Source organism: Chrysochloris asiatica, unplaced genomic scaffold (assembly GCF_000296735.1).
Source record: "Chrysochloris asiatica unplaced genomic scaffold, ChrAsi1.0 scaffold00450, whole genome shotgun sequence".
Taxonomy (NCBI): Eukaryota; Metazoa; Chordata; class Mammalia; order Afrosoricida; family Chrysochloridae; genus Chrysochloris; species Chrysochloris asiatica.
The window spans coordinates 222,128-234,966 of NW_006408968.1; the positions used below are offsets into that span (position 1 = coordinate 222,128).

General features: G+C 42.2%; 1 protein-coding gene and 1 pseudogene across 2 annotated transcripts in view; one reads left to right on the plus strand and one right to left on the minus strand.

The window, feature by feature from the left end:
- MAPK9 (mitogen-activated protein kinase 9) overlaps nucleotides 1-12,839 on the minus strand; it is a 94,052-nt gene that overhangs the window by 19,419 nt on the left and 61,794 nt on the right. The gene's annotated exons all lie outside the window — the stretch shown is intronic.
- Nucleotides 7,261-9,073, plus strand: LOC102836445 (annotated as a pseudogene).

Below are 12,839 nucleotides of genomic sequence, written 5' to 3' on the forward strand. Positions count from 1 at the left end.
CATTGTTTCGTTCTGCTGTGCATGGGGTCGCTATGAGTCGGTTCCGACTCGATGGCACCTGACAACAACAACAACAACAACAAACTCTTTACAGGAAAATAAAGCCTCATCTATTTCCCGCGGAACAGCTGGTAGCTTGGAACTGCTGACCTTGTGGTTCGCAGCCCGATTTGTAACCACTACGCTACCAGAGAGAGGGATAATGAGAATGATGGCTCTTAACCAGCAACAGATGGCTAAGTGTGAGAGCAAAAGGACCTCAATGATAAGACTATGAAGAGGTCCTATTCCCCTTCAGTGGCAGAGCAGATGCTTTGGAGAATTACATTGAAGATTTTTCAGGTGCAGAGTTCCAGAGACATCTGAATGCTCAGCCAAGGGAGGTCTCCTGGAAAAGCCTGGGAATCTCAAAAATAGGATGGGGGTATCTGGATAGATGTCCCTAGAATACTGGCTCTTCAGACCCCTATGCCCTCAGAGACTGTAGCGACGATCCACACTTTCCTAGAAAGAGCTGACACTGCTATTTGCTGGAAGCTGCTGCCGAGGCCTCTCCTCCCTTTGAAGCACCAGGACAACAGCTGGGATTAAATTCCAGTGCAACCTGGCTGGACCTAATAAGGGAGAATACTGTAACAGGAGTAGCAAGCATGACCTGGCACATCCCCCACCCTTTAGGGTAAGATTTTGAGGGTGCCAGAATGTGAAGTTAGGTAAACTAGAATCACTGACTTGGGGGCATGATTTTGGGTCATGAGACTTAACACCCTAGCAAGGACTCCAGGGGTTAGGACAAACTTGCTGATAGGTTGGTCCCTGGAAAAAAATGGCTACTGCTCATTGAAGTAGAAAGGTCAGAGCTGTCCTGGCATAGGGTAGAGGAATAGATACAGAGGCATAGGGGAGTGGTCAAGCAGGAAGGGGTATGTTATGTGAGGCCACAAAACCCATTGGAGTATGTTCCACAGGAGGGATCAGAGGACACCCCCTTCATCAATGCCATTAGAAGTATGATTGTGAAGGGTCCCAGCTCAGTGAGAGGTGACTGTCTTCTGAAGGTCAGGACTTGAGACAACAGCACACATGAGGATAATGGTCCCAACTTCCTCACTGTACTAGAGACTAGGTGATGGTACCTAACAGCCACCACAATCACAACATCATTGTGCAATGTGGCTGCAATCATCACAATGACCTGGCAAGGTGAAGACGCTCATGGGAACTGGGTCCACAGGGAGTTGCAGAGATGCTTAACAGAGTATGGCGTCTCCAGGGGCAACCAAAAAGGGTGTCACAAAACCTTTGTAACTAAAAAAGGTAAGAATGGAGGACTAGGAGGCTGAGGGTGGTTGCCCCAATCAAATATCAACATTTCTTATCATTTCTTTGACCTGAGCCAATTTTCAGATCCAGAATCCACTGACTGATGAGGTATATCAGCAGGAATGACCCTGGATTATGGAAAGTGCCCACTGTTTTGATTGCCCCAGTCCTTCCCCAAAGGTACCTATGATCATTTACTCAAGAAAAAGTAAAAACAAAAACAGGATATTGGATATTGATACCCAAAGACCCAAAACACCATCAGGTCCCCTGCCCTGAGAATAAGAACCTATAGGGTCAGGTAATAAATGGAGTCTTGGCTTGAATTGGACTCTGAGGCCACTGGTCTCACAGACCCACCCAGTGGTCATTTTTCCAGTCTCCAGGTGTCTGACTGGAATTAACACAGTTGGACTTTGTAATAATCCCTGTATTAATTCAGTGGCCAGTGAGGTAAGATTTATCATGACTGGGAAGATCAAGTGGATCCATCTCAAGAAAATAAATCAAAAACATAACTGCATCCTGAGAGGTCATGGGTAGGAAAGACGTAAGAGGTTAGTGCTACCATTAAAACCTAACGGATGCAGGGTGTTTGCTGTTGTTAGGCACCATCAAGTTGATTTTCAATTCAAAGTGATCCCAAGTGACTGAGAACAACTATCCCATAGGATTTTCTAGGTTGCACTCTTGATTGGAGCAGATGACCTGGTGAGGTCTTTCTCCCACAGAGTCTCTAGGTGGGTTTGAATCATCAACCTGTGGTTAACAGCTGAGCACCTAGCTGTTGTGCCACTCTTGCAGAGATGGCAGTCCTTCCGATTGCTGTTGGTTGCTATTGAGTCACTTGTGACTTGTGGTGATCCCACATGTGCAGAGAGAGATTGCTCCATAGGGGTTTCAGGCTGTGAGTTCAAGCTGACAACCTTTTAATACTAACCAAGTGCTTAATTATTTGTGCCACTAGGAACCTGGGTCCCTTTCATGTTTCAGCCATCTTTCATTAGTCCAACCTTACAGAAACTAGATGGATCCTAAAGAATGACTATACACTGCTACAGTGTAACCAACTAGTAGTTCTGATTGCAGCTGCTGTTCTAGTCACAATAGAGCTGAAAGGGTGGATTTGCAAGGTGTCAGGTGCATCATAAGGTCACTGATTGAGCAAACACATTTCTTTGATTAAAGGAGAGGATCAGATACAGTTCACACTCACATGGGATGCACAAAACAATTATTTAGAGCTTTACCTTGGGCCTGTGTTAAAGTCCAAAGAGATCCGGTCTGTAGTTTATGAAGAGCTCCCTGTTTCATTACCTAAGGCCATCACACTGACTTGTTTACATGATAAAGAGGCTAGTGTGCTGGAGGTCTTGGTAAGACATATGAGTTACAGAGAATGAATAATAAAGCCTACAAAGACTGAGGGATCTGCCACTTTACGAAGCTTATAGCAAGCCACCAAAGGAGAATCACAATATAAGGTCATGAGATCCACAACAGCCTGTGGGGAGGAATTTCTGGTGTGTTACTGGGCCTAACCAGGAAAAAAACACACATGACAAAAGCCCACACAAAAATTTCACACAGAATACACTCCACTGTCATGGATGGGCACAAGAAAAATTCACTTACAGAAACGTGCCCACAGTGAAAAATACAGAAAAATTCAGTTTATTATTTTATAATATTGTAAATTTTATTTATAATATTGAGTTTTCCGTGTGTGCATTTTTCCATGTGCACAATTATAACCGTGGAGTTTTTACTGTGCTCAGTTTTCGTGTGGGCTTTTCTCATAGAACCGTTACTAGGCCCTGGTTAAGAAAGAATACTTGGCTATGATACACCAAGTGATCATGTATCTCAAATAACTCTCAATATGAATTAAGTGCTGTTGGAGCCACCATGTCATGAAGATGAATGAGCCTAAGAGTAGTCCATCCTGACAGAAATGGTACATATGTGATCAAACCCAAGCAGGAGCAGAGGGTATTACTAGTGAGCTGCATTAGTAGGGCAAAAAGACCCCACAAAACCTCCCCGACAGTTACATCATGCCCCTCCCCCTGCTTGCACCTGAGGCCATAAAGAGAATCCTATACAGTTGGTTTACAATGAATTGGTCTGACAGGAGAGTGGGTGCATGCTGAAAATGGACATTGGCTGCATTATAGCCATATAAAGGAGTAGGTTTAAAAGACAGGGGAAAGGAAAGATCATGCCAATGGGCAGAGTTGCAAGTAGTGCTCTTCTGGGTGGACAAATGACCTGAGGTGAGAACATATATTCTCAAGCAGTCAGCAGCCAGGTCATCTGATAAAGGCCTAGGAGGAAAGGAGCTGGAAGACTGAAAACAAGAGGCTATGTGGATACACATATGGGAGTGGGTATGAAATATAAAGATTTTGGTACGATATGCCAGTGCCTACAGGAAAGCATCTACCATGAAAGAGCACTGAGTAACCATGCAGATAATATGATTTTAGTAAGTTAACGTTACTCAGCCATCATTAGTCATTCCAGAACAGTCACAAAAGGAACATGAATGGAGTGGTCATGGTGCCAGTCCATTCAAAAGCATGGATTCCCACTTGACAAGCCCCAGTTAGCTAATGCTACTGCTGATTGTCCAATCTGGCAACAGACACCTTTGCTGGCCTCTAGCAGAACACTGTTCCTTGAGGAAACCAACCAGCCACATAGAGCCCTTTCCTTCTTGGAGGGGCTAGCAGTTTGGCCTAACAGGGACAGACGGTAGACATCTGTCCTGAGTATGGGTTGATTTTCCTGCCCAAAGAACCTCAGCTAGTACCACTTTCTTGGGCTCTTCAGAACGTCTGATTCATAGGTGTGAAATTCTACATAGTGAAACGGGTCCTTTTTCACAATGAAGGAGGTGTAGCCACAGCATTCAATGGTCATATCACACACTGCACCACACAGCAGCAGCTGGGTTTAAAAATGCTGGAGTGTCAGCTTAGAGGCAACACTCTAAAGGATATAGAACGGCCTTAGATTTTTATACATTCCTGTATGGAACCCTAAAGAGCTCTGGTAGGATTATGATCTGAGCTGCTAACTGTACGGTAAACCAGCCACTCCACAGGAGAAAGATGAGATTTTGTACTCCTGTAAAGATTTACAGCCTCAGAAACCCTATGCAGGGTTGCTATGAGTTGAACAGACTCATGAGTCGAACAGAAAAACCCTGGTGGTGCAATGGATACAGTGCTGAGATCCGAACTGATAGGTAGTGATTTGTACCCACCAGCAGATCTGAGGAAAAAAGACCTGGCCATTTGTTCCTGTAAAGATTACAGTCACTGACACCATATGCGGCAGTTCTATTCTATCCCACAGAGTCACTATAGGTCAGAATGGACTCAAAGGCACAGACCAACAATAGATGATGGTACTGTGTCACATATTGAAAGAATACATGGGCTTAGGAGCAAGGTCTAGAAGCAAGAGCAGTCCACCTACCATCATGCCCCATGACCCACCGCTTTCCCCCCTCATAACTCAAAGGTCTGTGATTCAAAACAACTTTGTGGTCAATGTTGTTAAGTGCCATGGAGTTAGTTCCAACTCACAGAGACCTTATGAGGGTTTCCGAGGCTATAAATCTTTGCGGAAGTAGAAAATCTCATCTTTCTCCTACAGAGTGACTGGTGGATTTCAACTGCTGACCTTGTGGTTAGCAGCCCAACACATAACCCACGATGCCACCAGGGTTCCTTTCATCATTACTAGGATGGCTATTCCCAGAAAAACAAACATTAAGTGGTGGTGAGGATGTGGAGAAACTCAAAGTCCCATCCATTGCTGGCAGGAATGTAAGATGATGCAGCAGCTGTGGAAAACTTTGGTGACTTATTTAAAAAGTTAAACACAGAATTACCATATGATCCAGCAATTCCATCCCCAGGTTTATACCCAAAAGACCTGAAAGCCAAAACTCAAAAAGATATGTGTACATCAATGCTCACTGCAACATTATTAGCAGTAGTCAAAAGATGGAAACAACCATGTGTTCATCAATACATGAATCAGTATGTAGAATGTGGTACATTCATAAAATGGAATGGTATCCAGTCACAAAAAGAAAGAAATTAAATTGATACATGCTATGATATGGAAAAACTCTGAAAACATTATGCTAAGTAAAATTATTCAGATACAAAAGGACAAAAATTATATGATCCCACTTATATAAAAATATCTACAAAAGACAAAACTTTACTAGTGGTTATCAGAGGTTGGAAGGAAGGGGAAATGAGAAGTTACTTCCTATAGGGTACTTAGTTTCTGTTTGGGGTGATGAAAGACCCATAGAAATGGGTACACAATATGGTGAATTCTCACTGGATTGTATACTTGAAAGCAGTTAAAAATGGCTTTTATTTGTGCTATACATATTTAACATAGTAAATTTAAAACAGCATGAAAAGAATGCATTTATGTGTATGGTATTATATACAGGAGGAAGGACTGAAACGTTCACATAAAACTGTTAACACACTAAACTCTGGGGACCTGAAAGGGGTGGGAGCATATAGAGGCTTTTCATTTTTTGCTTTAAACACCTGAGTATAATCTGAACCTTCCAAATTATGAGCATGTAATACATTCACAACTGAGCGCAAATGTCTTCAAAACCCTGGCAGGGACAGGAAACTCAGACATTAGCTACCTAAATGGGGAGGAGGGGACCTATAAAGGCACTTAGTGACTAGTTTACAAGTTTTCAAGAGGGAGCTCAGTTTCAGAGTGTGTGGGGGAAGGCAGAATCCCCACTGAATAGTTTTCATATTGTCTAGAAAGGTCTGGTGAAAAAAGATGGGGATAAGATTCTTATAATTCAATAGTGGGTAATTGTTATTGTGACTAACTGCGATTGCCACAACTGTAAAGGTAGAAGTTTTGTAACAAAAAATGGGGAGTTGTTAATCTTACAGTCCAGAAACAAAAGACCCTAGGACCATCAAGGGAGAAGAGCACAAGCAGAATGTATGACCCTGTCCAGAGAAGCAGCAACACCAGGGATGGAGGCAGAGATGGAGATATAGAGCAGTTGAGGACTCTAGACTCATGGAAAGAGAAAGGCTGTGTGCTGGCAGCCAGGAAGCAGGCTTGCAGAATGTGCCCTTTAGTTGCTTAAATGATTATATATTCATGAAGGTTTTGTGTACATCCGAAAAAAAAAGAATAGAAGCAAATACTGTTGAATGATGATGCATGGAGGGGATTGTAATCATTGCAATAAAACGAAATACAATAGGATTGAGTGTAAAACCGATGTTCTCCCATGTAAACTATCACTCAATTCACAATAAAAATTTTAAAAGAAAAAAAAAAGGCCTGGTAGATTTCATGACTATGTGAAGCAGGTATGTACAAAACAAGGAGAGGAAGTAGCAGGAACAGTGGTGAACAGAATAGAAAAATGCTCAGTGGAATAATTTTCCTAGGTGTTCATAGGTTTCTAAACATTGGGCTGGCAAACCAAACACTGTTTGGGGCCTATCTGACCTATTAGTCAACAAGTTATTGCTAAATGTTGTCAAGTCAGAACCGAATCATAGCGACCCTGTATAGGGTTTCCAAGGAATGGCTGATGGGTTTGAACTGCCAACCTCATGGTTTAAGTTGACCCTGGAGTTTAATGCTTATCCTAAAGTACAACAAGGACCCAAACCTTCCATAATACAGACATATCAATAATGCAGCTTTTACAAGGTTTCTAATGGGAGGGTACCATTTTCTCATTCACTCTAGGCCAAAGAGGGAAGAAACTAAATAGGCAAACAGTTTCCCCTTACAAAATTAGTAAGTCCTCCCACTTGTCTGCTCCACCCACACTTCCTCCCCTACTTTAGCTATCCTACTTTAGCCTAGAAGCTCTGCATCCTTGTGGGTTCTGCGGTTATAGAGATCCCCGGGAGCCTGTGCAAGAAAGTTAAACTGAGCAATAACACTCAGAACTGGGGAATGCAGAGATCAACTAATGCCACCTATCAAGCCCATCACGTCAGCAGGAACAAGAGAGGTCAGGTGGTGGGGACCAGAGGTGGCTTCCATGGTTGCACTGGTTGGTTAACAGGCTTATCTGGAGGAGGGAAGACCATGGTGAGCATGGCTTTGGAGGAGTACCTGGTTTGCCATGGTATTCCATGCTATACTTTGGATGGTGACAACATTCGTCAGGGTCTCAATAAAAATCTTGGGTTTAGTCCTGAAGCCAGAGAAGAGAATGTCCACTGTATTGCAGAAGTTGCCAAACTGTTTGCAGATGCTGGTCTAGTGTGCATCACATATTTTATATCACCTTATACTCAGGATCATAACAATGCAAGGCAAATTCATGACAGTGCAAGTTTACCTTTTTTTGAAGTATTTGTTGATGTTCCTCTGCATGTTTGTGAACAGAGAGATGTCAAAGGACTCTACAAAAAAGCACGGGCTGGAGAAATAAAAGGGTTCACTGGGATTGATTCCAGGTATGAAAAACCAGAGGCTCCTGAATTGGTGCTGAAAACAGACTCTTGTGATGTAAATGATTGTGTACAGCAAGTTGTGGAGCTTCTACAAGAATGGGACACTGTACCTGTGGATGCCTCTTATGAAGTTAAAGAACTGTATGTGCCAGAAAAGAAACTTCATTTGGAAAAAAAACAGATACAGAAACGTTATCAGCACTGAGCATTAAAAAAGTGGCTATGCAGTGGGTGCAGGTTTTGGCCAAAGGATGGGCAACGCCTCTGAACGGCTTCATGAGCGAGAAGGAGTACTTGCAGTGCCTTCATTTTGATTGTCTTCTGGATGGGGGTGTCATTAACTTGTCAGTGCCTGTAGTTCTGCCAGCTACCTAAGAAGATAAAAGAGAGGCTGGATGGCTGTACAGTGATCGCTCTAATCTATGAGGGCCGCTGTGTGGCTAGTCTTAGTAACCCAGAGTTTTTTCAGCACAGGAAAGAAGAGCGTTGTGCCAGACAGTAGGGAACAACATGCAAGACCCACCCCTACATTAAGATGATTATGGAACAAGGAGATTGGCTGATTGGAGGAGATCTTCAAGTCCTGGACCGAATTCATTGGTATGATAGTCTTGAACAGTATTGTCTTACGCCTACTGAGCTAAAGCAGAAGTTTAAAGATATGAATGTTGACATTGTCTTTGCATTTCAATTATGGAACCCAGTGCACAATGGGAATGCTCTACTAATGCAGGATATCCATAAGCAACTTCTAGAGAGGGGCTATTGGTGCACTGTTCTCCTCCTTTCACCCTCTTGGTGGCTAGACAAAAGATGATGACGTCCCGCTGATGTGGTGTATGAAGCAGCATATTGCAGTGCTGGAGGAAGGAGTCCTGAATCCTGAAACAACAGTGGTGGCCATCTTCCCATCGCCCATGATGTATGCTGGCCCAACTGAGGCCCAGTGGCATTGCAGAGCACAGATAGTTGCAGGGACCAATTTTTATATTGTTGGACAAGACCCTGCTGGCCATGGCCCCTGGTCTAATCACCTTGGAAATAGTTCCCTTTCGAGTTGCAGCTTACAATAATATGAATAAACGTATGCACTACTATGACTCAGAACACCACGAAGACTTTGAATTTACTTCAGGAATATTCATATGCAGACTTGCCCAAGAAGGCCAGAAACCTTCTGAAGGTTTCACGGCTCCAAAGGCTTGGACTGTGCTGATGGAGAGTACTCCAGATCCTTAGAGAAAGCTTAAGCTTTTCAAAAACCCCATCGGCTCTACCTTTGATTCTTCATTGATTAACAAGAGGAGACCACACAGCCACTGTTGGCTTTGCTTTGTGGTAATGTCTGTCTGGTAGTGCTTTTTTAAAAAATAGACCATTTTCTTTACCTAGCATCAGCCTTATGAGTTCTGTTTGAATAAGTGTAACACACTAATGTTTTTAATGTATCCTTTCCACTTATTACAGTTGATATGCCTACAATAAGATTTTAAAATCTTGCCTTTTAATATTATATTTATGCTTCTAACAATTTTTTTCAAGCTGTTATATTAGTAGTAACCAGTAGTATACACACTGAATCTCACTTTTCATCCTTCAAATAAAAAGCAAAGGAAAAATTAATTCACCAAACAATGTACTTGGTTAGACCTTGTTTTGGGAATTTTATAAGATATCTGTAATGATTAGCTTTTTTTCTACGCTGAAAATATAAATTACTTTCATCTTTCCAATCAGTTATTGATCTTTCAGCTGTTATAAATCTAAAGTAAATTTATGATCTATGTTTGAGTCCTGGATGATCTTTCTTTATTCAATAAAATAAAATTTGTGGATTAAAAAATAATTACTAAATCCTGGTGTAGTGCTGCAGGATTAACACTGGACCTGCAATGTCAGTGTGAAATGCACCAGCGATTCAAACTCAGTTGCCAATCTTCAGAAACCCTATTCAGGGTGCCTATTGTTGGGACAGACTTGACAGCACTTAACAACCAGGTCTAGATGTAGCACTATAAGATAAGCACTGGACTGCCCTGGTATGGTGCTGCAGGATAAGCACTCGACCTCAAGGTCAGTTTGAACCACAAGGTCTGTGGTTCAAACTCACTAGCTGTTCCTCAGAAACTCTATACAGGGTCACTATGAGTCGGAACCAACTCGATGGCACGTAACAACAACACTAACCATAAGTTTGTTGATTCATCAGTTGCTCCTTGGAAATCCTATACAGGGTCATTATGAGTTGGAACCAACCTGACAGCACACAACAACAAAAACATCTGGGAAATTATTCTAAAGCATGAATTACAAAATTAAGTATTAAGGAGATATTAAGAGTACCTTAATTTATGTAAAAATTTTAGAGATATATGTTGTTGTTGTTGTTGTTGTGTGTCATTGAGTTGGCTCCGACCCATAATGACCCTGGATAGTGTTTCTAAGGAGTAGTTGGTGAGCCTGAACCACTGATCTTGCAGCCCAGCACATTAATCCACAGTGCCACATACAGAACGGTATACTGAGAATTTCTATTTCTTAAATTTAAAAAGACTAGCATTACTATTTTTAAAGTAAATTCAGAAATATTATTTAAATGATTTTAATAGAACACTTGGTGGCAGCAAAAGGCTGTATTTTAATTAACAGTATATCTTGCTTCGTGAATCAGGATGCTAGTCAGTGAGGGGGCCCCAGCAGGAAGGACAAGATGCCTGCACCCTGGTTTCTAGCCTTCTGCTAACGAATGGATGCTCACAAGAAGAGGAGGGAGCAGAACGTGATATGGAGCCTTAGCTGATCTCCACTCAGTAGCTGTGATGTGCCTGACCTTTCCTGGTATCTAACTAATCTGAAAGAAATAGTAATACTACACCACAAAGAAACTAGTCTTTTCTGTATTGATATAGGTTAGTTCTTACTCATTTGTTTTTTTTCTCACATATAAATGTTTACTTTGGACAAAAAAAAAAAACAAAAAAAAAAAAACCCTAATTGAAAAAAAAAAAAGTATCTAAAAACAGCCTGTCAACAAAATTAACATAGTAATAATTTAGAGAATGCTAAAAACACCTATTTCCAATATTATATTATCTCTGCCTCTAGTCTCACTCAAGGAAATTTAGTTGTTTAAAAAATTATTCTATTAATTCCTCAAAAAGTTAGATGACCCAGTAATTCCATGTCTAGGTATATATACCTGCAGATAAGAAAGCTTTGGTAATGTAGTGGTTATGAGTTGGGCTGCTAACCTCAAGGTCAGCAGTTTGAAACTACCAGCTGTCCTATGGGAGAAAGATGAGGCTTTCTGCTTCCATAAAGATTTATAGCCTTGGAAACCCTATGCAGGTCGCTACTGAGTCGGAATCGACTCCACAGCACAGTACCGCCACTGCAACCACCACCCACACATCAGTGAATTACTTACTATGTTTTTTCTAGACACAGCAGTCATTGTAACTCTCACTAAAGGACCGAGAGACCATGCGGATTGAGTGCATTTCCTTTTTTTTCTGATGGGTCTGAGTAGGAGAAGGCAGGGAAAGATGATGATAAGATGCTGCTTTAGTTGTGAGTTATTGTTAACATGGTTAATTGTGATTATGCAAACTTGGAATTTGAACATGGGGATTGGTCAATTTTACAATCCTGCTAGGTGAAAAACTGAGCCATCTCAGAAACATGACTAGGGGATCTCACTACCACCAGAAAGAAGACACAGGAGTGGAGCATGTCCTCTGGACACTGAGATCGCTGTTCATTGAACCTCCTTGATCCAGGGACACAGCTGTGACACCAGAGGAGCTAGAGAGAAGTGGCAGCATCAGAACCATGAGCCAGAGCATGAAACAGAGTGGTGGGAGTCCCAGCCCACAGAGCAAGGAAAGATCAATGTCTTTGGGCGAGGTTCATTTGTAGGATGGAGTGCCTACAGGAACTTAGAGGAGCTAGATTTGCATTTGCTGAACTCTCTGAGCTAGAACCAAGTATCTTCAGACTGAGGCTTATAGTGCACTGGAGTATCCACTGAGCACTTATCAGTAGGTCTCAAAGAGCTTGGTAATATTGCCCAACCAGGGCAGAGGCCAGGTCAAGGGACCAAGGGCCAGAGAGAGGCCTGTCTATGGGCATATCTGAGAAGAGGCTGTTCTCATCTAAGAATTATGTATTGAGCATTTCTGACCCTAACTGTAGGGTCTGAGTTCTGTGTTGCCAATGCAATGAATTACTGAACCTGGTAAAGAAGTAGAAACTGCCTTGAGAGGGATTTGTTGTTGTTTTTAAGTGCCATCAAGTCAATTCCAATCCATAGAGACCCTGTATAGGGTTACCAAGGAGCAGCTAGTGAGCTTGAACCACCGACCTTGCAGTTCAAACGACTTTGCAGTCTGACGCATTAGCCCACAGTGCCACACCAGGACTCCTTGAGAGGGATAGCTGGTATCAAAACTAGTAAAGGAGGAAAGAGGGTAGAGGCGTATGGGACCTCATAGCCTCATAGGAATTGACCTTGGGCTGACGGACTGAGTTTGATTCTCCTTCCCCCAGTGAAGTCAAAGGAATTCACACACTATCTCCAAACCACTTTTTACACTACCCAAGTGATTTGAAAGCAAGGACTCACACTGATACTTGTACACCAATGTTCACTGCAGCACCTTTCACAATAGGCAAAAGGTGGAAACAACGAAAGTGTCCATCAACAGTTAAATGGATAAAGAAAATGTAGTATATACATATAATAGAATATTTGTTGTTAGGTGCCATCGAGTTGGCACCGACTCATAGCGAGCGACCTTATGCACAGCAGACTGAAACAATGTCTGATCCTGGGCCAACATCACTACTGTTGCCACACATGAGTCCACTGATGCTGCCACCTGGCCAATCCAACTCATTGGGGGTCTTCCTCTTTTTCTCTGACCCTCCATCTTATCAAACATGATATCCTTCTCTAGCAACTGTTCCCTCCTGACAATATGTCCAAAGTATGAGAGACGAAGTTTGGCCATCTTG